The 25,139-nt window shown below is 39.5% G+C and overlaps 1 pseudogene; it reads left to right on the top strand.

Moving 5' to 3' along the window:
- Window positions 1–320: 320 nt before the first annotated feature.
- LOC136157253 (olfactory receptor 6C75-like) lies at window positions 321–24,662 on the top strand (annotated as a pseudogene).
- Window positions 24,663–25,139: the final 477 nt, after the last annotated feature.

Below are 25,139 nucleotides of genomic sequence, written 5' to 3'. Positions count from 1 at the left end.
GATACAGACTTAATTTTTTAAATTGAGCATATTTTAGTCAAATTACCTGGATGTCATTTCCATTTCCACTGTAACTTAGACATTAAATATATACAAAGCACAGGGATATAAGCAAGTCCCTTTCTTATTTTGGTAGGAAAGTAAATCATGTAAAGTGTTTTTTTAAAAAATAGTAGCTATTTTCTGTGCTCCCCTCTTTCTTTGCGCTCCTCTATAGCCTACTCCTTGATTTGTTTATATTTCCCCCTTTACATACCTGACATTCTTTCCTTAGCCCATTCCATGTTAAAATCCATCAGGCTTTCAACACTTCTCTGCTCAGAAAAACTGTTTCCAAGGATTCTCTGAAAATTCGTTCAGAACAGTGGCTCGGGGCCACTAAGAGGAAGATTCAAAGGTAAGGCTAGAACCCTTGCGGGGTAGAATGCAGTTGAAGAGACTAACATTAGAGAACGTTTTAGAGTTGGGTGAACAGTTAGTTTGCTCTCCACAGTTTGAATCTTTGATGCAGTACAACTATTTGAACTTTTTACCATGTGAATGCATTATACTTACAATTTAAATATAAATGTGAAGCCAATTACATTCCTATAGCAAGATGGAGATGGGGAACAGTCTGGGAAATAGGCAGTGTGCTCCCAGAGCAGTGCCCAGGCACTGTATCACTTCTGCCTGGTGGATGAGAAGTCCTAAGTAGCATTGCACTTCGTAAACTCACCACCTCATCTAGAGTTTATTCCTCTCATCCTTTCCCTGGTACTTTTATTTTCCCCCACTTCTAAAAGGCTGAATTATATCACAGAGCCTACATGTGGGAAAACTTTGTATTCAGTGGTTGTGTGCATCTGGGGTGGGGCAGGGAGAAAGGGACTATTGAATGTAAGAGGCGGTGAGGCAGTGTAACATAGAGAAATATCTCTGAATTGAAATGATTAGTTCTGAGTTCTAGATCCATTTCTGTGGAAAACCCATGTGCCCTTGGGCAATTCATTTTTCCTCTCTGGTCCTAAATCTGCTCATCTATCAAATAGAGACGAGTTTGGCAGTTAAACCAGTTGTTTCATTTACGATTCTATGGTTGTTAAGTTGCTGAAACTGATTTTGACCAACTAAAGAAAAATCCAGTGAAGTCAAGTTGGCCTTTGGGAGCATTACTACAAAGCTAGTGGAGGTGATTAAATTCCAGCTGAACTATTTCAAATCCTAAAAAATGATGCTGTGAAAGTGCTGCACTCAATATGCCAGCAAATTTGGAAAACTCAGCAGTGGCCACAAACTGGAAAAGGTCAGTTTCATTCCAATCCCAAAAAAGGGCAATTCCAAAGAATGTCCAAACTACTGCACAACAGCACACATTTCACATGCTAGGAAGGTAATGTTCAAAATCCTTCAAGCTAGGCTTCAACAGTACATGAACCAAGAACTTCCAGATGTAAAACTGGATTTAAAAAAGGCAGAGGGACCAGAGATCAAGTTGCCAGCATCTGTTGTATCGTAGAAAAAGCAAGGGAATTCCAGAAAAAGCATCTGCTTCATTGACTGTTCTAAAGCCTTTGACCGTGTGGATCAGGACAAACTGTAGAAAATTCTTAAAATGATGGGAATACCAGACCACCTTACCTGCCTCCTGAGAAATCTGTATGCAGGTCAAGAAGCAACAGTCAGAACTGGACATGGAACAACGGACTGGTTCGGCATTGGGAAAGGAGTACGTCAAGGCTGTATATTGTCACCCTGCTTATTTAGCTTGTATACAGAGTACATCATGCAAACTGCCAGGCTGGATGCAGCTCAAGCTGAAATCAAGATTACAGGGAGAAATATCAATAACCTCAGATATGCAGATGACGTCACCCTAATGGCAGAAAGCAAAGAGGAACTAAAGAACCTCTTGATGAAGGTGAAAGAGGAAAGTGGAAAAAGCTGGCTTAACACTCAACATTCAAAAAATGATGATCATGGTATCTGGTCCCATCACTTCATAGCAAATAGATGGGAAAACAATGGAAACAGTGACCGACTTTATTTTCTTGGATTCCAAAATCACTGCATATGGTGACTAGAGCCATCAAATTAAAAGACATTTGCTCCTTGGAAGAAGAGATATGACAAACCTAGCAGCATATTAAGAAGCAGAGATATCATTTTGCAAACAAAATCTGTCTAGTCAAAGCTGTGGTTTTTCCAGTAGTCATGTATGGATGTGAGAGTTGGACCATGAAGAAAGTTGAGCACCGAAGAATTGATGCTTTTGAACTGTGGTGCTGGAGAAGACTCTTGAGAGTCCCTTGGACTGCAAGGAGATCAAACCAGTCAATTCTTTTTTTTTTTTTTTTTTTTTTTTTTTTATTAGTTGGAGGCTAATTACTTCACAACATTTCAGTGGGTTTTGTCATACATTGATATGAATCAGCCATAGAGTTACACGTATTCCCCATCCCGATCCCACCTCCCTCTCTACCCAAACCCGTCAAACCAGTCAATTCTAAAGGAAATCAACCCTGAATATTCATTGGAAGGACTGATGCTGAAACTGAAACTCCAATACTTTGACCACCTGATTCAAAGGGCCAATTCATTGGAAAAGATGCTGAGAAAGATTGAGGGCAGGAGAAGGGGACAGCAGAGGATGAGATGGTTGGATGGCATCATAGACACAGTGGACATGAATTTGAGCAGACTCCAGGAGACAGTGAAAAACAGAGGAGCCTGGCATGCTGCAGTTCATGAGGTAGCAAAGAGTCAGACACAACTTAGAGACTGAAAAATAACAATGTATGCTTGACAGCAGAGCCGTAGTCTCTGATCTCAGTCTTTCTTTGCAATCTATTTTCGCATCTGTTTTCCTTTCTAGTAATCTATTGATGTTGCTAGAAATGTGTCAGCTTTATTCATCTATCAAAAAAGTTAACTTTGGCTTTGTTTAAATTTTCCTATTTACATTTTTAAATTAAGACTATGGCTTTAGAACAATTGTGGGTTCACACAGCAGAACTAGCGGGAATGTACTGAGATTGCTCATATTCCTCAACATGTGAATAGGCTATTCTATTATCAATCTATTATTCAGATTGGCTTCTTTCACTTAGTAATATGCATTTAAAATTCCTCCATGGCTTGGTAGTTCATTTCTTTTTAGTGCTGAATAATACTCCCCTGATGCTGAAGCTGAAACTCTAATACTTTGGCCACCTCATGCAAAGAGCTGACTCATTGGAAAAGATCCTGATGCTAGGAGGGATTGGGGGCAGGAGGAGAAGGGGACAACAGAGGATGAGATGGCTGGATGGCATCACCGATTCCATGGACATGAGTTTGGGTAAACTCCGGGAGTTGGTGATAGACAGGGAGGCCTGGCGTGCTGCGATTCATGGGGTGGTCGCAAAGAGTCAGACATGATTGAGCAACTGAACTGAACTGAACTGAACTGAATATTCCCCTGGGTATAACACAATTTATTTTCCATTCACCTGTTAAACGACATCCTCGTTGCTTCCAGGTTTGGGCAATTATGAATAAAGCTGCTTCGAATATCTGCATGTAGGTTTAATTGTGTGTGTGGGCTAAGTCGCTTCAGTTATGTCTGACTCTTTGTGACCCTATGGAGAAGCCTGCCAGGCTTCTCTGTCTGTGGGGATTCTCCAGGCAAGAATACTGGAGTGGATTGCCATGCCCTCCTCCAGGGAATCGTCCCGATGAAGTTGAAAATGTATGTCTATGTTTTTGTGTAGACATAATTTTCAACTTCTTTGGGTAAATACTCAGAAGTACAATTGCTGGATTACATGATAAGAGTGTTTGTTTAGTCAGACTGTCTTCCAAAGAATGCACCTGTTTTCCAGCAGTGTGGTGGGTATACTCTAACATGGCCCACATGACCCTCCTCCTGGTGTTCAGGCCCTGTGTGATCTAACTTTGAGTGCAGATGACCCTTCTGACTTGCTTGTGACCAACAGAATGTGGCAAAGATGATGGTTGTCACTCTTGTGATTACATTACATTGTACAAGACTTTCTCTTACTAGTACTTCTTTCTTTTCCATACTGGCTTCTAAGAAGCAAGCTGCCACATTGTGAGAGGACCTATAGAGTGAGCCACAAGTGAGAGAACTACAAATAACCTTTAGGAGTTCAGGGTGGCCTCTAGCTAAAAGTCAGCAAGAAGCCAGGCCTTAGTCGTAATGGTGACAAGGAAGTGAATTCTGCCAACAACCTGAGTAAGGCTGGGAGTGGATACTCTGAAAGGTGTGTTAATGCACATCTGGGCCTTTGCCATTGTATAGGCAACATCTGGATCTTGCTCTTTTAAATGATGTACAATGAGATGAATTTTTCACTTGTGTATTATCACTTGAATTTCTTTTGCTGTTATCTGCTCCTATCCTTTGACCACATTTCTTTTAGAGTGTTTATATTTTATTTACTGACTTGGATGATCTTTTTACATATTAATAATGTTAATTCTTTCTCTCATATAGTCTCAATAGTTTTCAATATACAGAGGTTTAAATTTTTACATAGTTAAATCTATTATCTCACTAATTTTCCTTCTCCTTCTTCAGTATTATGCTTAAGCTATTTGCCATTAAGTGAAGTGAAGTGAAAGTCACTCAGTTGTGTCTGACTCTTTGAAACCCCACGGATTATAACCTGCCAGTTTCCTCTATCCATGGAATTCTCCAGGCCAGAATACTGGAGTGGGTAACCGTTCCCTTCCCCAGGGAATCTTCCCAACCCAGGGATCAAACCCAGGTCTCCTACATTGCAGGCAGATTCTTTACTGTCTGAGCTACCAGGGAAGCCCATTTGCCATTAAGAGATTAATTAAACAGACATCATACCTTTCCATGGTTTCATTTTCCATGTTTAACTCTTTAATTGAAGTAGAATTGATTTACTGTTACATTGTGAACTGAGTACCTATTTTTATAAATACTTCAAACACCAACACTTACTTGTGAAGCTATATGTGCTACATATTAATTTATTAAATATTTATAGTTTGTTTGAAGGCTACTTTTCTGTTATATTAAATTATAATAATTTTATTTGGAAACCATTTGTTCAGTTCAGTCACTCAGTCGTGTCTGACTCTTTGTGACCCCATGGACTACAGCACACCAGGCTTCCCTGTTCATCACCAACTCCCAGAACTTGCTCAAACTCATGTCCATCGAGTTGGTGATACCGTCCAACCATTTCATCATCTATCGTCCCCTTCTCCTCCTGCCTTCAGTCTTTCCCAGCATCAGGGTCTTTTCCAATGAGTCAGTTCTTCACATCAGGTGGCCACAGTGTTGGAGCTTCAGCTTCAGCATGAGTCCTTCCAATGAATATTCAGGAGTGATTTCCTTTCGGATTGACTGATTGGGTATCCTTGCTGTCCAGGGGACTCTCAAGAGTCTTCTCCAACACCACAGTTCAAAAGCATTAATTCTTCATGCTCAGCTTTCTTTATGATCCAACCCGCACATCCATACCTGACCACTGGAAGGCATAGCCAGCTGATCATGCATATGTGCATGTTAAGTTGCTTCAGTCGTGGCCGACCCTTGGCAACCTCATTCACTGTAGCCTGCCAGGATTCTCTGTCCATAGAATTCTCCATGTAAGAATATTGGAGTGGGTTGCCATGCCCTACTCCAGGGGGTTTTCCCAGCCCAGGGATCAAACCTGCATCTCTTAACATCTCCTGCATTGACAGGCAAGTTCTTTACCATTAGTGCCAACTTTGAGCAGAAGCTCAAAGCCCATCATGCCAGCTTTCAAAAGCACAGCTTTTATTTCAAAAGTAAAGGGAACAAATGCATGCTGGGCTCCTCTGTGGTTTCATGCCACTTCACAAAAGAGAGAGATTTCAGAGGCAAAGCCACTTGTGACACGCACATGACAAGCAGTTAGAGAAGTGTTCTCACTCGTCCTACTTCACATCCACTGCATCTTTCTGACTCTCTGTACAAACACAGGATCTTATAAAGTTGATTCCAGCTGAATTCTGTTTACCTCACCTTGTCACACTAGCTTCATAACATTTACTGTTTTTAAAGGGCCATGGCATTCTAATAGCCAGAGAGGTGGTAGAGAGACATGGGAGTTGGGCTAAGAGGAATACATTTTAGTTGAGGGTCAAGGAAGAAGACCCTTATCAGCACTACATATCTCCATTTAGTCAGCAGCGAGCATTCTAACCCCTGCAGATCAGGCTTTTGCAAAAGCCTGCTCACTAACTTGGGGCATCATTAACACAAAGGTAAATGATTCCCCAAGCAAGGAGTTCTTTGGGGCCTCCATTTCTCCTAGCATGCACTCGCTCCAGCCTATAGACTCTTCTCTTAACTATCATAATTCCCCTGGAACCCATCTGTCTCTGATCTACTAGGGGAAGTTTAACAAAGGTTCCTAGAGTCATCTCTGGCCAGAAACAGTCCCTGAAAACTTGTCCCAGAGCCTCTGTGCTCCCTGGAAGCACCCACTGGGAGACCTGCTTCTGTGAGATAACAAAGCCCACAGAGACAAGCAGATAATGGCTGGATCCCAGGGTCCCTGAAGACATGGCCAGGGCTCAGTCTCTGTCTCCAAGATCCAGAGACTTCTTTTTGGCCCTCAGCCCACACTTTCTGGGAATAATTAATACTCAAGAGAAACATCAGTAAACTTCGGAGTCAGAGTTCCAGGGGGCAGGCCTCCAGGGTGAATCTGTTTTGGGCTGGGGATACACAGGCTTCTCTCCTACATGGTCACGTTCGTGTCTGCTGTTTCCCTTGCTGCTTCACTGAGTGCTGGGCTGTGGGAGAGTGCAGAGGGTGATCTCTGAGCAATCACAGCAGGAAAGCTGAGGTCCTCTTGCGGAAGTCTCACAGTGTTTCCACATTGCTGTGTGTTTTAATATCGATACCTAATTTGCAAAATGTATTTCCTATATATTAGCCTTCATCCTTGTAATGGCCTCAGGTACACATCATCATCAACAATTTACCAGTGTGGAAGCTATGTCTGGGATACAGATCTTTGCCCATAGATTCGTACATACTGGGCCTTAATTTTTATAGGATGGCTCATCCAGGTGTGATTCTTGGACCATGTTCTAAATGTCACTAGGTATGGCCAAGTTCTATTTCAAGATATCCATGAAGGCTGTAGCAATTCATCCATCCACAGCAGAGGAGTGGGCCTTTTTCCAATATCCTTTGCTTACACTTACTGTTACTATTCTTTTAAGTGTTGGCCAATATGAGATAAAATGCTATTTCAATATTATCTATTATTTACTTCGCAGTTTTTGATTACCCGTGTATTTCAGATGAACGTTGCCTCTTCTGAGCTGTATCCCTTACCATTTTGTCTTTAGCTCTTCACCGTTGGAGATTCTCATCCCAGTTCTGAGTTTATACTCAGCTGTAGCGGATGTTCCTCAAACATGCTTTCTGTCTCAAGCATGGCTTATTATCCAGCACTGTTTCACTTATTTCATTGCTCAGATTGTTCCAGCATTGTTCTTTGAGAGCTCTTTCAGTTGGCTTCTGTTTCCCTTTGCCACATCTCTAGCATTTGGGGATTTTTTTTTTTTAGCATGTCCTTTTTTCTTACACTACAAGATGTCCTATGCTTATCTTGCATATTTCCTGTACCAATCTTACAATCAGCCATTTCTCCAAGGAGCCCTGGTGACTTCTATTGAAAATAGTAGTAGGAACCATGATCTGGGAATGCTAGGTCTGTTAATTGCTACTGGGTTGTCACTGCTTCTAAGCCTTCTCAGCTGAAAGATTAAGGAAACATATTTAATATCCTATAAACAAACAAACAAATATTTCTATTTATAACCACATATATCTACATTAAGCTAAACTTTAGTTCATATGGATCTCTTCAACTCTAATTCATGACTACATGGATCATTCTAGCTTTCTTCCCTTGATTGTCTGTATCTCCAACTCCAACAATAGATAACCTGGCTCCTGCCATCTGCCAATCATTTACTCGACTGTTCAATCCCATTATATATATGTAGTGCTTTCAGAATTGTTAATCCATACCCCCGAGGCAGACAACTTTATCAACTAGAGTACAGTGCTATGTAGTTTCTTTAGCCTTTATTCTCACAGATTATACTCACATCACAGTTTCTCAGGACAGCAACTTTTTCCCCTCTGTGAAGTTTTTATATACATTTGTATACAGTTAGATTCTTTAGTCACATTCTACACTCCATTCGGGGATAATGACTTCCTAATGATTCTTAAATTGCATACATCAAGATTTATTCTTTGTACTATAAAGTGCTATGGGTTTTGACATATGTGTGTCATGTACCTGCATTTACAGTATCATATAAAATAGTTTTACCATGCTAAGAAATACTATAAGCTTCACCTGGTAAACTGATCCCTCCCACTTTTCCCCTGAGCTCCTTGCAATCACCGATCTGTTTATAATATTTATAGTCTTGTCTTATTCAGAGTGTCATATAACAGGAATCACATAATATGTAGCCTTTTCAGATGGGTTTAACTTAGTAATATGCATTTAAGATTTATTCATGTATTTTCATAGCATGATGGCTCATTGCTTTTTTTCTCAGTGAATAGTGTTCCATTGTATGGATATACCACAGTTTGTTTATGCATTGACACACCCAAGGACATGTTGGTTCTTTTCAGTTTTTGCCAATATTGAATAAAGCTACTATAAACATTTATGTGCTGGATTTTGTGTGGATATGGCTTTCAAATCATTAAATACCCAGGAGTGCAATTGCTGAATTTTATGGTAGTATTGCAAACTTTGTAAGACATTCCCAAATTATCTTCCAGAGTGGCTGTACCATTTTCCATTTCCAGCAGCACTGAATGAGAGTTCCTGTTACTCTGCATCCTCACCGGCAACTGGCATTATCAGTTTACAGTTTAGTCATTTAACGTAACTCACTGTTGCGTTTTCAGCCCCCTAGTGGTGAATGATGTTGAACATCTTTTTACATTCTTTTTTTGCTTTCTGAAAATCTTCAGTGAGATATCTGTTCAGATCTGTTGTCCAGTTTTAATCAGATTATTATTGTTGAGTTTTAAAAGTTCTTTGTATATTTTGGATACAGTATTTTATAATGTATATTCTGCTCTTTAGCCAGTAAAAGCATTCTGTAATTGTCAATTGTATCTAGTTAATGGTGGTGTTCAGTTCTTCCACATACTTGCTGACTTTCTTTTTCTTAGCTGAATTCATTATAAATAGAGGAGTCTTGAAGTATCCAATTATATTTGTGGATTTATTTCTCATTAATTCTGCCCCTTTTGTTCCATGCATTTGAGGCTCTTTGATACATACATTTAGGAATTTTGCATCTCAGTGAATTAATGTTTGTCAGTATATAATGTTCCTCTTTATTCTTGCTAATTTTCCTGGTTTTCTAGTATACCTTTTTCTGATATTAATACAGCCACTCCAGCATTATTTTGATGAATGTTCACATACTATGTTATTTTCTGTTCTTTTGCTTATAACAACTGATATCATATTTGAAATTAGTGTCTTGTAAATCATATACAGTTTGGTCATGTTTTATTTGCTTATTTGTATTTTTAAAATTAATCTGATACTTTCAATGGGTTTTTTTTTGCTGTTTAAGGAATTTTTATTAGATTTAAATATTTTTTTCAACTTTTTATTGTGGTAAAAAAAACATACAATTTACCATCTTAACCATTTTAAGTGAACAAAAGTGTTAACTGTATGTACATCATTGTGTAACAGATCTCTAGAATTTTTATTCTTATGAAACTCAAAGTCTATATCTATTTAAAAACTCCCTTCTTTCCAGCTCCTGGCACCCACTATTTTACTTTCTTTTCCTGAGAGAGTGACTCCTCTAGATTCCTTGTATAAGTAGAATCTTATAGTATTTGTTGTGACAATCTATCTTTTCATTGGTGAGTATAGGTCATTTCAATTTAATGTAATTATTGATATGCTTGGATTTTGGTCTACCATTTTATTGTATGATTTATTTGGTTTTCCTGTTTTCCCTTCCTTTTTTTCCTCAAATTTTGCCTTTATTTGAATTATTGGTATATTTTTATTAATCTACTTTAATTGGCAAAGTGTGCTTTATTATATCTCTTTGTATAGATTGTTTTTGGTGATTACTTTGAAAATTACAATTTATATATTTAACTTTTCACAGCCTAACAGAATTAATACTTTACCTCTTAAGTGACATTTTGTCTTACAACTGTCTTACAACTGATATTTTGTCTGACAACCTTTAGCCCCTATATGCTATGGTTGTCTTATATTTAATTTTTTTAACTTGCAGATGGTGTTTTATATTTTGCTTTCAGTCATCAAACATATTTTAAAGAATTCAAGGATAGAATAACCTATTATATGTACCATGATATTTACCATTTCTTTTGCCTATTATCCCTGATGTACTATTTTTTTCTGATATCATTCCCCTTCTATCTGAAGGGGAATTGTTAAACTTCCTTTAACAATGCCTTTACAACAGATCTGCTGGCAGCAAGTTTTCTTAGTTTTCCTTCATCTGAAAAAACCTTCATTTCACCTTCCTTCCTAAGGCCCTTCTTACTAAGTATAAATTTTCGAGCTAACAGTTCTTTTCTTTCAGCAATTGAAAATGTCACGCCACTTCCTTCTGTAGTTTCTGGTTAAAAATTAAGTCATTCAAATTGCTCTTCCCCTACACATACTGTGCCATTTTTTCCTGTGATTTCAAGGTTTTTGTTTGTCTTTCATTTCAGTAGTTTATTATGAATGATCTGAGCATGGAATTTCTTTGGGCTTATTCTGTTTCAGATTTGGTCAGCTTCTTGAATCTGTAGGCTTAGGTGGTTTGCCAAACTTAGGAAGTTTTCAGGCATTATATCTTGGAATATATTTTTTCAGCACTCATGCTGCAACTAAGACCCAGTGCAGCCAAATAAAATAAATAAATAAAATATATTTAGGGACTTCCCTGGTGGTCCCAGTGGCTAAGACTCCACATTCCCAATGCAGGGAGCCCAGGTTCAATCCTGGTCAGAGAATTAGATCCCACACACTGCAACTAAGACCCAGTGCAGCCAAATAAAATAAATAAGTATATAAAATATTTTTCAGCACTGAACTCTTTCTGCTGTCCTCAGACTCTGATAACAAGAATGTTATACTTTTTGTTGTTTTCCTACAGGTTGCTGAGGCTTTGTTAATTTGCTTTAAATATTGTTTCTCTTTATTTTCCAGGTTAGATAATTTCTACTTATAAATTTTCAGTTTTACCTATCTCCATTATGTTTTTAAGCTCATTCAATGAGTTTTATATTTTAGTTATTATATTTTTCAGTTCTAAGATTTCCATTTGATTTTTCTTTACACATCATTTCTGAGTCCTTCTACTTATCTTTTAATTTTAAAAGTGCTTGCAATTGCTTGGTAGAATATTTTAAATAACCAATTTAAAATCTTTGTTAGATAATTCTAACATCTTTGTTCTGTCAGTATTGATGTCTGGTTTGTTTTTTTTTTTTTTTTCATTTATTTTTATTATATATCTGTTGATTGTTGTTTCTCAAAAGAACTGAAATTTTCCAGTTTCTTCATCTACTGAGTAATTTTGGACTGGGATATCATGTTTTTGACTCTTTATGGGTTTTTTTTAATCTTTTGAAAAATATTGATATGTTTATTTTTCCAAAAAATTGACCAGATTAAACTCAGGCCATAAGTCCCCCTTCCCATCTTCTATAGGCTGTGGTTTCAATGTCAGTTCAGTTTTTAAAGCTTTGCAGAGCTATTCAGAACTGTCCCACATGTGCATCCAATAGTAGTCTGGGTTCTGGCCAGAGGTTTTTCTGGAAATTCAGTTTTCAAAATCTTTATTATACTGATTAGGATCATTCATATCTAGTAACGCACAGTTTGGGAGTAATTCTTAGAATTATTTAACAGTTTAACAAGATTTCTTTCCTGAGTTTCCCAGCTCATCATAATCACTTCAGTATATTTCATTTCCTTGAAGTGCCTCTTTTAGGTTCCATATCCAGGAACATGGGGCTTTAGTTACTCTTCCCTGCTTCTCACTTTTGCTGATTTCACCTGTGGCATAGCGTAAGCAGCAAGAGGACCAGAGGATAAAGACAGTGTAAATTCACCACTGATTTGATGATACTGTAAACTCTGGTCTTCTCTCCGATCCTCCTGCTACTGTTCACTCTGCAGAGTCCTCTGACAGCTGCTCCATCCATTCTGCTTCAGAGCTGCACAGCGGCCTCTCTAGAGATAGGGTGGAACATGTTTTCTCCAACTTACCTGGAATAATTCCTAGAATTACTTATTTACTCTTTATTTCTGCATATCACCTACATCCCATCCTGCCTGACCAGTTTCTGAATACTTCTGATCCTGATTCATTTCCCTTCTCCCCCAGTCAAAGGACACAGATTCAGTGTCATTAAATGACATTAATGCCTCTTATGTCATAACTGCTTTGTCTAGCTTTGCTCTGACTTCCAAGAGCAGACTTACTGAGTTTTGGTTGTATGGGGAGAGGGGATGCCTGATAACCACTTTCCTGTATTAATTAATTAGAACATCAGCAAGAATGAAATATTTTATGATTTCCCATAGGGGTATAATTTTCACAGAAAACATTTCCAAGTTGAACTAAACAATGAAAAAACATAATCCCTAACAAATTAACTCTCTGCTAATTTATCACCACTGGAGTGACTGGCAAGCTAGGAAATAAATTTATTACTTTCTGTCTTAAGTTCAAATATATGGAGAAATTCCCTTTGGTGGCTCCTTACTCCTGGTGTTCAAGGATGACAAGAGTCCTGTGGAGTCCAGGAGAATTCCCTGAAAATGTGAGCTTGTGCTCAGTCATGTCCAACTCTTTGCAGCCTCATGGACTGTAACCCGCCAGGGTCCTCTGTCCATGGGGTTCTCCAGGCAAGCAGAGAGGAGTGGGTAGCCATTTCCTGCATCAGGGTATGTTCCCTACCCAGGTATCAAAACTTGCGTCTCCTGCATTGGCAGGCAGATTCTTCCCCACTAGTGCCACCTGGGAAGCCCTTCCTTGAAAATGCTCTATCACAATTACCACTAACTGGTTTTCCTCATGAATCTCAGAGTCAGTTGACACACAAAGTAGGTGAATATAAATAAAAAAATAAAATTCATTTTTCTTTCTTTTGCCTCTTCATTCTTTCTGTCCCCACTTCCTACAAAGAGCTCAGTTTCAAGAAGCCCCTAGTTTAAGGCTTTAGGGCTTCTCTGGTGGCTCAGATGGTAAAGAATCTGCCTGCAATGCAGGAGACCCCGGTTTGATCCCTAGGTCAAGAGGAAACCCTGGAGAAGAGAATGGCTACCCACTCCAGTATCCTTGCCTAGAGAATTCCACAGACAGAGGAGCCTGGTGGGCTACAGTCCATGGGGTCGCAAAGAGTCAAACCACGAGTGAGCAACTAACACACTTGAGACTTATTCCCCACTACATCGATTTGCTTATACTCCACTTTGTTCCTGGACATAAAACAGCTTATTTTTTCCTCAGTTTCATTTTTCTCACTACTAATCTTCTTGAAAGACTAACTTACACTTACTAGAAGTGGAATGATGTCAAAGGAATGAAGTATTTCATTGGTTCTACACCAGTAGCAATATATCGCTTGATAACTTGTTACAAATTCTAACTATTGGGTCCCACCTACAGAACCAGAAATTCTTGGGTTGTACTCCAACAGTCTGTGTTTTAACAGGCCAAGTGACACTGATGCATTCAAAACTTGGGGACTTTTGCAAGTGTTGATTTAATCATTGCCTGGCACTGGCAGAAGGAGGAAGAGTGTTCTCCTGATGTGGACTTTTTGTCAACTTGTAAAGGCCTATTGAACTGGTTACTCAACAATACTTCGAAGAAGACTTATCACTAGCAAGTGGCTGGGCGGAGTGGGGAGAGGAGACAAAGTATAAATGTTGGACAAGATGGGTTGACAATGCCAAAAGTCTTCATTTCATCTCTCCCTGCTCCATCTACTGGTTTCCACAGTAATCTCTATGGCTGCTGTAAGCATTTTGGCAGTTATCCCAAGTGGCACTTTTCTAATAGAAACCCACTCATTGTTCTGCTAGATTTTTTCTCCTTCAAAGGTCCTGGAAGCACTTGACAAGCACATTTTTAATAACCAGAAGTCACAAATATGGCCTTATTGTCTTCTCCGTGTATTACTTCAATAACCCACTGAGACTTCTTGGCTGACTTTTACAGTTCTTAACATCACATAAATTTTTTACTCAGCCAAACCTGTTTTTTTTTTTTTAACATAATACAATTATTTAAATATTACAAATAATCTGAAATCTGAATCACTATGTCTTGTGGTGGACACAGAATTATATGCTGCACTAGAATTTATAATTGAACAAAATCTGTCCTTTTTTATGAAGCTTTCCTCTACATCACTGTAATCTACAAGGGAAATAAGGACATGGTGATTGGTTAAACAAAACTTCTATTATAAGAAAAATTATTTCTTCAGAGAAATTTTGAGCAAGTGGAATATGTCCATGGCAATACTGAAATTGATCCTGGTGATCCTACACTGGCATTTCCATCTAAGCATCATGAAAATAAAGAGTAGGAAAGTTTGTGCAGAGTGAACTAAGTTGCTTCAGCTGTGTCCAACCCTTTGTGACCCCTTGTACTGTAGCCCATCAGGCTCCTCTGTCCATGGGATTCTCCAGGCAAGAGTACTGGAGTAGGTTGCCAAGCCCTCCTCCAGGGGATCTTCCTGACCCAGGGATTAAATGCACATCTCCTGTATTGCAGGCAGATTCTTTACTGCTGAGCCACTGAAGAAATAGGAAGGTATACATATTTTTAAATACTCTACAATTCACTACCAGTAGAAACACTGGCACCTAAAAAAACTCATATTTTTCTAAAAGTTTCCTCAAAGTCAGCACACAAGATATGAAGTGATGTGAACATTAGAGTCAGAGGAAAGTTTTTGTACTTTACTCATAAATACCATTAAAACTTTAATCATTAAAGCGTTAATCATTAAAATATCATTAAAACATTAAAATCAGAAAGAGTTTTACAACACTTAATTTTTGCACAAAATACACTCACAGCTCAAAGATGATTATAGTCGGCCTCTGAACAATGCAGGAGTTAGGGATGCTGATCCTCCTTGCAGTCAAAAATCTGGGTATAACTTATAGTTGGCCCTCCACATACTTGGCTTCTCCATATACGTGGTTTTACATCCACAGATACAACCAACCTTGAGTCATTTTGTACTGTAGTATTTACTGCTGAAAAAAAATCCCCGAATAAGTGCACCTGTGCAGTTAAAATCCATATTGTTCAGGGTCAACTTTGTTTTAGAAGATTGTGTTTCTAAACAATAAACTTTTTAATTTCAGTTTTTTTGCTGTGTTCCTGCATAACAAAAGAAACTGTCAGCAAAATGAAAAGGTAGCTTAAGTAATGGGAGACAATATTTGTAAACCACATATCTGATAAAGAATTAACCTCTAAAATGTATAAGGAACTCATACAACCTACTGCCAAAACAAACAACACATTTTAAAAATGGGGAAAGGAATTGAATAGATATTTCTCTAAAGAAGTAGCACAAATGCATAACAGATACATAAAAAGTTACTCAGTACAACCAATCATCAGGAAAATGCAAACAGAAACCACAATGATCTGTCACCTCACACCCGTTGGAATGGTGATTATCAAAAAAGACAAGAAATAATGAGTGCTGACAAAGATATGGAGAAAAGGGAACACTTGTACATTATTGATAGGAAAGTAAATTGGTCCAGCCCTATGGAAAACAGTATGAGACTCCTCAAGGAATTATATATAGAACTATTATATGGTTCAGCAATCCTACTTCTAGGTATATGTCCAATAAAAATGAAATCACTAACTCCAACATATGTCTGCATCATCACGTTCTTTGCAACACTATTTACAATAGTTAAGATATGGAAACAGGTCTATCAGCAGGTGAGTGGATAAAGGTATGTGATAGACAAATACAATAGAACAGTATTCAGCTATTTTAAAAAGATATCCTGCCATATAAGAAAACATGGATGGACCTTGAGTGCATTATGGTAAGTGAAGTAAGTCAGACAGAGAAAGACAAACCCTGCATGATCTCATTTATATGTGGAATCTAAACTAAAACAAAAAACAAACAAACAAAAAAAGAATGCATAGAGACAGCAGACAAATTGGTGGTTGCCGAAAGCAGGGTGTGATGTTCAGGGCAGGCAAATGGATGAAGGAGGTTAAGGCACAGAATTAATTACAGTTATAAAATAAATAGTCCTGGGAATGTATTTTATAGCAGGGTGACTACTATTAATTAAAGAAGAAGAAAAAAATAAAATGTGATATATGGAATTGAACAGAATGGGACACTGTTTAGTCTTATAAAGGAGGAAATCCTGTCATTTTAACAATATGAATGGACCTTGAGGGCATTTTGCTAAATAAAACAAGTCAGACAGAGAATGACAAATACTTTTTGTTCTCAATTATATATGGAATCTGAAACACTGACCTCAGATTGGAATGGTGGTTGTCAGGGGCTGAGTAAAGGAAATGAAAAGAGGTTGGTCAAATGGTCAGATTTTCCATTGTAATTTATTTATCTGTAACTCATAAAAGATGAGTAAGTTCCTAGGACCTGAGGTACAGCATGGTGACTGTCGTCAAAAAACTGCATTGCATACTTGAAAGTTGCTGTGAGAGCAGATCTGTAATGTTATTACCATAAGAACAACAAAACAGTAATCAGATGAGGTGAAGGATGGGCTAACTAATCTTATTTTGGAAAACATTTTGTAATATATACACGTGTCAAATCACTACTATATATACCTTATACATCCATATTATGTGTAAATTGCATCTGCATAAACCCGGCAGTGGGGGAATGATAATCTGCTCCATAGAATATTTTGGAAATTTTATTGTATAAATTCTTTTCATACTTTTTGCAAGAGTGCTTAGGATTTACATCACTTCTCCCCTAATTAAAGCACTGAGATGTACCACAAGAAAGCATCACAGCTGCTATGGACCCTGTGTCACTGAAGTGTTAAAGAGATAAAAATTAAGAGTACAGAAATACCATTGGTAGAAGGCCATAAAGAGGCAGACAAAGAAAGTGGCTATAGTGCTTTGGAGAGAGCATTGGAAGATGATCCAAAAACACAGATGCTGAAATTTCTAGAATTGCCTTAAACTTAGGGCCGTTCTCCACCTCTAGCATCCATGAGGACCAAGGCTATTGTGACATCCTTTTTCTTTATTTCTATGAATGAGATACCACTCATGAAATAAAACCCCTTCAATTGACCAAGGTTGATTAGATTTCTCTTCTTTTCAAAACAGAGTCAAACTAAAATAGATACATGGAGAAGTGCCCACCCAGCTCTTTACATTTGCCTGTATATGCCTTTCTCCTTCTTAGACATGATGTATGAAGGAGAGGCACACTACCAGGAGAAGCCAGCCTTCTGATGGTATAGCACATGCTTGCCCTGGAAGCATGTCTCTCCATAATCCTGAGCACAGGTTCCCCAATATGCCAGCCCTGGCCCTTTTCCTTCACTGTTTTGTCACTGGCCTCACTTCCCAAGTAGTGGAGAGAGGCAGATAGCTACCTCCACCCAAAGTAGAGCAGTCCAATCATATTAGGATATTGAAGAATCCTAGTACATCTCCTCTAGTTCCTGAGAGTTCTTTTCAGAAACTTTGCCTTTAAGCAATGACTAAATAAGACAGAATTTGATTATGTTATTGTTCTGGGGAATATCTCCCCAACATCTTTACAAACAACTCTGAACCCTGAGATTCACAGAGTTCCACGTGTGAAAAGAGATCTATCTGGTTCACAGAATTTTAGAAACTGACTTTATGACACACACCTATATAATGTTAGTTGGTGAGGTGATGTCTCAAGCCCAGTCAGAAGGACCAAATTTTCTAAAAGGGGACTATATAACTTCATTTTCTTTCTCCATTGCACATCTTTCATCTTTTCCTCCTAGTAGGTTCCCTTCCCAAAATGGTAAAACTATATCATGTGATAAACTGTGAGGATCTTAGGAGACACATGAACTTACAAATGTGAACCTTGCCCCCATTTTAAAGGAATTGTGTTTGAGAGTCCCTTGGACTGCAAGGAGATCCAACCAGTCCATCCTAAAGGAAATCAGTCCTGAATATTCATTGGAAGGGCTGGTGTTGAAGCTGAAACTTCAATACTTTGACCACCTGATGCGAAGAGCTGACTCATTTGAAAAGACCCTGATGCTGGGAAAGATTGAGGGCAGGAGGAGAAGGGGACGACAGAGGATGAGATGGTTGGATGGCATCACCAACTCAATGGACATGAGTTTGAGTTATCTCCGGGAGTTGGTGATGGACAGGGAGGTCTGGCATGCTACAGTCCATGGGGTTGCAAAAAGTCGGACATGACTGAGCGACTGAACTGAGCTGAACTGAACTGGATCAGAACTGATGTGTTTTGGGTCCCCTTTAGGATTGGATTATTGGCTTATTTTAATGGAAATTCCATGAAAGGACAGTTTGGTTCTCAAAGTATTATTAATATTATACCAAGTCCACTCTCAGACTGGGTTTCAGCCTGCTGAGAGTGCTTTCTCCTATCCCAACCGCCATTGCCAGTTCAACACATCATCCCCTAGTCCCTCTCCCACGTACCATGGTTGATAGGATTTACCTTTCTACAGTCCTTACACAGCCTTCTTGTTTGTTGTTTAGTGCTAAGTGGTATCTGAACTTTGTGACCCTGTGCACTGTAGCCCTCCAGGCTCCTCTGTCCATGGGATTCTCCAGGCAAGAATACCAGCGTGAGTTGCCTTTACCTTCTCCAGGCATCTTTCTGACCCAGGGATTGAGCCTGTCCCTCCTTCTTGGCAGGTGGATTCTTTACCACTGAATTACCTAGGAAACCCATATAGACTTCTTACTCAGGGATAAACCCCTCAAAATCAAAAGCTTTCTATGAATAGATTATATTAATCATATACATTTTAAACCAAAATATTCTTATTATCTAGATCCCCAATATTGGTGCAGCTTAATTTTTTCAAGACTGGCTCGCAAACTGGTAAACAAAACAATATTCTGTAAAGGAAAGTCCACACAGCAATGTTTGCTTTACCCTTCCATGTTTAGATGATCACAAATACAGTTTTAAGAATTATCATTTTCTTTACCCTACCTGGCTAATTAGATCTTCAAACAACAGGAATTCAGAAAAACTTCAAAGATACATGAGACTCAAGGTATCATCAAAAGCAAAAAAATTATTGATTATCAGAGAACTGTGAAGACACTATCCAGAAAAGAGAAACATAGACCAAGAAAATTTTGAAACATTTCTTGGTGCCAGGCTCTACCCCTTAAGCTAGATGCATAGTATAGTTAATTTTGCTGTTATTGTTTAGTCGCTGAGTCCACGTCCAACTCTTTTGCTACCCCCTGGACTATAGCCCACCAGGCTTCTCTGTCCATCCAGGGGATCTTGCCAACCCAGGGATTGAACCCTCATCTCCTGCTTATGGTTAGTTTACCCCATTTCTATATGAGTATTACCTTTGTAAGCTTTTTTTATCCAGCCACAAGCTAGACCTCTTCCCACCTTCACACCATCATGTTATCACTGGGACTTGTTCAGATGAGATATGTACTCCTGAACCATGGCGCTGGTACCAAAAAATTTAAAACAATCACATGCAAATAAGCCTCGCATTCTTAGCCACTCTGTTATGTTCGACTCTTTGTGACCCCTTTGTCTGTAGCCCACCAGGATCCTCTGCCCATGGGATTCTCCAGGCAAGGATATTGGAATGGCTTTCCATGTCCTTCTCCAAGGGATCTTCCCCACCCAGAAATTGAACCCAGGTCTCCTGCATTGCAGGCAGATTCTTTACCGGTGGGAGCCACCAGGGGAGCCCAAATAAACCTTAGGGCATTACTATGACTAGTCTCAATTTGTTCCAGCTTCTGTTACTCATCTATTATTCTTTATTTTCCCTACCTTCTAACTGAAAGTGTGAAAATGAAGTCCAGGTTTGGTTTGGCCTTGACTGACAGCAAAGTGTATGGATTGATGGATGTTTCAAAAATGATTTTGACTGTTTGTAGGAACATGGGACCCACATGAATACTCATGAAAGCTGCTATGACATTTGCCTTGACCTTGTAAGATCAGCACAGGTAAGGGAAGACATAGGCAGAACAGATCTGCAGACAGACACTGTATACCTCAGAGTTTCCTCCAGATACACCTTGGGAGTTTAACTCCCTTCCTTGGCTTTCAACAGGAAGCCAGAGGCTACAAAAAAATGGGCCAGTCTTGCCACAGCAACCCAGCTAGGGTACCGAGGCAGAGAAGCAAACTTCCAAGGGAGTGGTTGCCATGGCAATAGTTTTTCCACCATGGGGCTCACATCTCTTTCTTCCTGTTCTGCATTAGAAGTAATTTAGGAATCCACTTTATATATTCTTTTAAAAATAGAGAGACAGGCCAGGTTAGAGATGTCACAGAAAACACCCACAGTTCCCTTCTTTTCTCTAAAGAAGAAGCACATACTTCCCTTTTTTCAAGGGGTTTAGGGAGGGCAACAAAAATATTCTTCAGACAAATAAAACCAGTAAAAAAATTTAAATGTTGGTGGAGGCTTGAAGAATAGCTGAGAGAAGAAGGTATTTTCCCCACATTTCCTTTCTCAGAAACGATCTTCCCCAAAGCCTGATAAAAACCAGTAAGCCAGCTATTTCTCATGACAAAATATGTTCTTTTAACCTCTGTGATCTGGTTTCAGAGTACACATAACATGTAGAAAGTTGTAGTCTGGACTTTTACCTGGAATCAGTAGCAACATTCAAATTGGGATTTTAAAAACCCATGGGAAATTAAGTCATTTAATTTCTTTGAAAATCTTGGCAGAGAATACCGTGGAAATTTGGGAGCCATTGTAACGATAAACAATGGAAAGATAAACATAAGCATTGTGCCAGTAAATCTTATTCTCCACAGTGACCCATTAGCTATCCCCAAGGCACCAGCCCTGCCTTTACTTTCTGAACTTGTCCCTCTGGCTGCTAATGAGGTTTGAGAGCCTGCACTCTGCTCACCCACTGGGTCCATCTTGCTTGGTAACCCAATGCAATCTTATGGGGAAACTATCACAGAGGCCCCAGACCAGTACATCTGGAGCTTGTCATCATTGACTCAGTGGAACAAGGATGCTTCTTCACATAGGAAGGTGAGGATATCATGGAGGAGTGTAGGTCAATAGAAGATGTTTTAGAGCAGAGGTGCCCATGACCACAGTGTACTTCAGCAGAAGGTTTGTCTCAGCGGCTCCCAGAGCTGGACTCAAAAGAAGCTGTCTATTCTCATTAGCTTTTATAGGAGGTGGATGGCAGTGTTTAATGTTAGGCTGGGCAATTACCAACTAAGGGAAGCAGAGCCCGAACTTTCATCAGAATCCTCAGTAGTCCTAGAATCAAGCTTTCACCTAGAATTGGGGGCAGCAATGTGTGATTGTTTTATTCCATGTGCTCCTTTCTGGGATTTCAGTGGTCAAGGCTGCCATGTAGCCTTGTTGTGGTGTAAAAAATTATGGGGTATAGAAATTGGGTTTTGCCAGCCAAGGACACAGAGAACATGGGATGTGTACTCCCCCCACACTGAACAGCAGGCTGACAAGTTTCCTTCTCCTCTCCTTTTTCCTCAGCACAGAGAAAGTTCTTGATTTCTTGAAAGAGAATGACTGTAAGAGGAGGGAAACACCCCCCCCCCAACCCCGCAATGAGGTGACTCCTGTGTTCCTGGATCAGGGACCATGGTAGCTTTGAGGACTAGCTACTGTAACTGAAACAGAAGCAGAGGCACCTTTAGGCTGCCTCGGGAGTAGTGTCACTTTGGGGTGAGCAAACAGTTTGGTTGCCTGAGCATCACTAAAGAGAACTTAGCCCCTCAGCAGGACAGAAAGATTTACTCCCTGCTACAGACCTTCGGGCTTCCTGGTAGCTCAGTGGTAAAGAATCTGCCTCCCAATGCAGGAGGCATGGACTCAATCCCTGGATTGGAAAGATCCTCTAGAGAAGGAAATGGCAACCCACTCCAGTATTCCTTTTTTTTTTTTTTCTTCAGTATTCTTGTCTGGGAAATCTCATGGACAGAGGAGCTACAGTCCTCTGGTGGGTTACAGTCCATGGAGTCACAAAAGAGTCAGATGTGACTGAGCAACTAAATAACAACAGATCTTTAGCTTAATATTGAGATTCTAGAGCCAAGCATCATCACAAGAGAAGTGATTTATTGAGCAGGCTGAAGGAATGAGCTTTGATGCAAAAGTGAGTGTGCAAGTGACACGTTGCCAGGTTACTTTCCTAAGGATGCTAATTCTGTGAATTGCTGTCATTCCCATCTCTCTTACATGCCATCATGGAGACTTAAAAAGGCAGCGCAAATCCTGGACTGATAATTTGTGCCATGTTGTTGAGCAGTTCCCCAACATCCCTGGTCTCCAATATTTTCTGTGAACTGATTATACTAAACTAGAACTGGTTATACTAAACTTAAAACCTGTCATACTGTGGGTCAGTAATTCATCAATGATATTAACTGAATGATGAACAATTAAGATAAATAAAGCTAAATTTTCACTTAAGGTTAAGAGAACATCACCGAGAGATTTGTTTCTATTTTAATATTTTGTCACAGCATTTGGAAGTAGTAAGGGCTTTCGGACAGAATTCGCTAAAGTCCCAGCTGTGTGGCCTAACCTCTCTGGAACTTCTCTACGTCTCAAATTCTCATTGTGTAGAAGGAGTGAGGGAAATCTAACATTCATAATTATTGTGTAGAGTAAGACAAACACTGAATTTCAGTGACCAGCATAATATCAAGCTTTAGTAAAGTCCTCAACAATGATGATGATTATAATTTGAACCATAGAATTTGTTGCATATTGTAAAAAGCATTGGCACTCCACTCCAGTACTTTTGCCTGGAAAATCCCATGGATGGAGGAGCCTGGTAAGCTGCAGTCCATGGGGTTACATAGAGTCGGACACGACTGAAGCGACTTAGCAGCAGCAACAGCAGTAAAAGTCATATTCGAAGGGAATATTATTATACTACTATTGTCTTTATTTAAATATAAATTGGTAATACTGTAAAATATTTTATAACTTGCAGATGTGAATAATGCTGCCTATTCATCATGCCATATTTAAGAATACACTAGTGATTTCAATATTAAAATTAGACCTTGAGGAACACGTAAGAATCATTGATATCACATGACAAGTGAATTACTTGCTTTATTTTATTTAATTCTCACCAGTACGTGAACTGTAGATCCTGTCTTCTTTTTACACAGAGTAAAAATAAAGTTCACAAATGTTAAGCTCTAATAACTTTCCAAAAGAATCACTCTCTCAAGGGATTAGAACTCAGTTTTGAACTAGTATTGAAGTCATGTCTTTTTGATCCAATAACCGTGAACAGGACTACTTTGCTCTCTGTGTAGCTGCCTTCTTGGGTAGTTAAGAAGCTTGATCTTGTGCTCCTCTAAAACATTTGTTCTCACTGTGATGTCTCTATTGTAGGCTAACATCCACAGATGCTGCTGCTGTGGGAAGAGATGCTGATGGAAATGAGAAATGGGACAGCTGTCCAAGAGTTCACCTTGGAGGGCTTTCCTGGTGCCCAGCACCTGGGCAAAATCCTCTTCTTGGTGCACTTGCCGGCATGCCTGGCACCCATTGCAGGCAATACACTCATAGTCACCATCACCTGTGCTGACTCCAGGCTACAGACGATTGTGTACTTTTTCCTCAGCATGCTCTCCTTCTTTGAGTGTTGCTTCACAAGTACGGTTATTCCTAAATTGTTGGTCATCTTTCTTTGAAGTAAACAAACAATTTCCTTTGCTGCCTGTCTCACACAAGCCTTTGTGTTAGTATTTCTGGGAGCAGCAGGCTTCCTCCTCATAGCAGTGTTGTCTCTGGACCAGTACTTGGCCATTTACAAGCTTCTGGATTACACAACCGTCATGACCCTGAGCACTGGCTGCCTCCTGGTCACAGCCTGCTGTGCTTGGGGTTCACTGTTGTGTCTGATCTGGTGGTGAAGGTGTCCCAGTTATCTTTCTGTGGCCCCCAAGTCATCCCTTACTTCTTCTATGAACTTGGCTCCCTGATCCATCTCTCCTCCTCTGACATCAAACTTGAAATGTATGCCTTTATCCTTGCTTTGTTTGTCCTTTTGCCATCCCTCATCATAACCATCATCGCATAAGAAACATAGCAGCCACAATCATGCATCTCCCATCAGCCAAGGAGCAACAGAAAGCTTTTTCCACCTCCTCCTCTCACCTCATTGTCCTCTCTCTGGTGTGCGGCAGCTGTGTGTTTATATATGTGAAACCAACCCAAGTGAACAGGCTGGACTCCAACAAGGAGGCTGCCCTTGTGAACACGGTGGTGACCCCACTGCTGAACCCTGTCATCTACACTCTGAGGAACAAGCAGGTCCACCAGACTCTGAGGAAAATGATGTTCAGGATGAAAATATCAAGCTAAAAAAAAATCATATGGTCTTGGAGTGGAAGGCTTCAGAAAACCATTTGTCTTCATTCCAGACACTGTAGCAGTCCCCAGAGCTGTAGTGGGAAGTCTGCGGCAGACCTCACCCGATCTCTGTTAACTCTTCCCCATCATTGAAGATCTGTTTTCTCAAGGCCACTTTTCACCTTAGTGTGCGTGAATATTTTCTCCCTAAATATGCCACATACTGATGACATTTGACTTTGACTGCAAAGTCCCTTAATACATTTTCATTCTTCCCTCTGATATAAACCATGTTTTGAAATTTCTGAAATTTAGTAATTTATATGCTTTTTATTTTACTACCATCTGGCCCAAATGGCAACACACTCCAGTATTCCTGCCTGAAGAAAGCCACAAATGGAGTGGCCTGGTGTACTACAGTCCATAGTGTCGCAGAGTTGGACACAACTGAAATGACTTAGCATGCATGCACCATCTGGTCATAAACAT

This window comes from Muntiacus reevesi, chromosome 2 (genome assembly GCF_963930625.1).
Source record: "Muntiacus reevesi chromosome 2, mMunRee1.1, whole genome shotgun sequence".
Lineage (NCBI taxonomy): Eukaryota > Metazoa > Chordata > Mammalia > Artiodactyla > Cervidae > Muntiacus > Muntiacus reevesi.
This window is presented reverse-complemented; position numbering and strand designations above follow the sequence as displayed.